This window comes from Lolium rigidum, chromosome 3, assembly GCF_022539505.1.
Source record: "Lolium rigidum isolate FL_2022 chromosome 3, APGP_CSIRO_Lrig_0.1, whole genome shotgun sequence".
NCBI lineage: Eukaryota > Viridiplantae > Streptophyta > Magnoliopsida > Poales > Poaceae > Lolium > Lolium rigidum.
In genome coordinates this window covers 214,420,365-214,423,001 of record NC_061510.1, presented here as the reverse complement: position 1 = coordinate 214,423,001, position 2,637 = coordinate 214,420,365, and the positions used below count along the sequence as shown (strand labels likewise).

At 47.5% G+C, this 2,637-nt stretch overlaps 1 long non-coding RNA gene across 1 annotated transcript; it reads left to right on the top strand.

Annotated features, from left to right (window-relative positions):
• The first annotated feature begins 679 nt into the window (after nt 1-679).
• Nucleotides 680-1,079, top strand: LOC124704753. The gene is made up of 3 exons (XR_007003652.1): nt 680-749; nt 938-954; nt 1,025-1,079. It is a non-coding gene; the product is annotated as an uncharacterized LOC124704753 (long non-coding RNA).
• Nucleotides 1,080-2,637: the final 1,558 nt, after the last annotated feature.

Sequence of the window (2,637 nt, the reverse complement as noted above, 5' to 3'; positions counted from 1 at the left end):
ATCAATAATGTGGCATGGAACATAACAAATCATCGATACGTCGGAGACGTATCAGCGTGCTGGCCTTCCACCTTGCCGACGTAAGGCTCAACCACCACAACACGTTTTTTTCCCCTCCTCCTCCGTTAATCAAGATCGAGCCCCAAAACCCTAATCCTCTTCCTCTAGCCGCCGCCACCTCCTGTTCCCCTTCCTCTCTGAGTTCCGGGAGAGATTTCATAGAGCAGAAAAGTTCAGTTAATTTTGGAGAACACCGAAGAAAAACGCCGGGGATCCTGGTCCATGTCATCACTCCACACGGCTGTCCGTCGCTCCTACGGCGGGGATGGAAGCGTTTTGATCTCCGCTGCCTCTCGTCACCTTCCCGGAGCCGAAGCTGCTCTGGACGGACAAGGCCGTCCTCGACCTCCACTCTAGCCACCGGCATCTTCAACCATCTGCGACCACTCCGAAGCTCCTCTGTCGTCGTCGTCTGCACCCAGAGAGCATGGTGAGCACCCTCATTCAATTCCCCCTCTCCCCTGTTTCGCTTGAGCTCCAAAAATCTGGCCGACGCTATCACCTGTATTTCTGCAGTTCGTCAGTTGGTCGGTAGAGTGCACACCTCCCAGATGCGTGTCAATTTTGTCGCAGCCGTTTACTGTCACCACGATGATGCAGTACTACGCCGCGCCAGCGCACGACCTTCCCAAGCAGCTCCACACTCCACGCATTCTGATCGCTTTGGGAGCCATTTCAGATGCCACGAGGTCAAACAGTTTCTCTGTTTGCTGTTTTCTTTCACAGTATCCAATCTGTCCAATTAATTACATGTTGCTAGCAAGATACCTATCTAATCCTTTTTCTATCCATCAAGCTACTTGCCTGTCTGCTTAGCTCTGATACGTGTGTGCTTGACCATTGTATGCACTGGCGTGGCCTTTCTCCATCTCCCCAGGTTCTCTGCATCTCCAGGTTCAGCACAAGTTCAAGTGCACTCTTATTCAGTTAAAGTCGCAAGCACCTAATTTTGTTCAGATTTCAGAGGTCAACCGAGTTGTGCTGGTCTGGCACATGCACGAACCATCCCAAAAGTTCAGATACTGGGCAAGTTACTCCTTTTTCTTCATTTCATACAAATCCTCCTTATCTCACCTGTCTTGACTCGGGCGTTCCTCTCAGGTGAAAAACGTATCAGCAGGTGTATCCCATTCAGTGTCCAGTCAGAGTTATCCTGGCCGTGCATCTCCATGCATGCCTTTTCTTTGGTGAGAAATATTCAGTGCCCATCTCTGTTTTTCTGAACATGGCAGAAAATTGGTTTAAACTCGCAAGCTATATACCTCTTAAACCGTGTTTCAAAGCAAAATGTTTTATATAAAAAAATTACTACAAAAATGCACTGAACATGATTATGTCACCCATATGCCTATTTGCATTTGTTCCGTTGTAGTTTGCATGACACCTAATAACTAATATGCGGAGTAATTAGAAATGCCGGATAAGGTTTTCTGCTCCGTTTAAATTGTGTAGCTAACCTCTTGCCATGTTTTCCATGCTAACAAACATTTAATATTGCCGATAGATAAATAACTCGAACCTAATATTTAATTATCGAAATTTTGATCCCGCTTAATTTGGTTAAGTTGCATCGCATCATGTTTGACATGCCATGCATATCATATCATGATCATGCCGATTCTTTTGCCGTAGTAGTAAAATGTGCATCCGTTGGTTGTTGTAGCGCTTTGCTTCTTCCCGGATAGGATCACGAAGTGGTGCGGTGAGATACGACGAGTCCTCCGGATGTCCCTCGGCAAGCTTTAATAGGCAAGCATTTCCCCTATACTCCTGTCCCTGCAGGAGTCGCTCACCTATTTTATTTTGCCTTCTCCCTCATGCTATCCTTAAGTTGCGTTCTTGTCACGTGTCCCTTCCACTTGTTACCTCAAGCAGCGTATATTGCCACCACCACCTCCTACAGCTATTGTTTGGTTATCGGGTCTGCCTTGCGAGTCGTAGTGCATGCTAGTGTTGTCTTACCGTGTTACCGTTATTGTTATCTTATCGGGTTATATGTTGGGAAGAATCATGGTTACTTTAGTTGTCGATATTTGTTTAGCGGAGGCATCGGTGGGTCAGTTGCTCATTTTATGACGGCTCACTTGTGTTTCCTAAATAACTTAGGACCCCGAGTTCTTGTTATCTGTTCCGAGACTGAGCGCTCTAACCACACGTGGGTATGTTTCTGGGTCTCCCCTCGACCACTGCCGGAATCTACAGCTTTGTCCAGTGGCCACAACTAGTTTGCAATGTTTTACCATTTGTTGTTTGCGTGCATGCCACCCTGTTATTTCTTTACTTTGGGAAGCCCCTGGGTGCCTTGTATCCCTTGTTTCTGGTATGCACGTATAGGTCGCGGAGCCTCTGTGAAGTGGTTTATCGCCCAGTGTGTGTTTAAACCACCTAGCACGCTGGCGCACATAGCTAGGTCCGCTTCGGAGATTCGGCCGGACTTCGATACGGGTTCAACTTAGTTAGGTGGCTTCCTGGACATTGTTGTCGTGAAGGAGAGTGCGAGTCGTGATATCCACCTGTCGCAAGTGGGTTGATCGTGCGTGTGGGCACATTTGGGCACCCCTGCAGGGTTAAATCTTA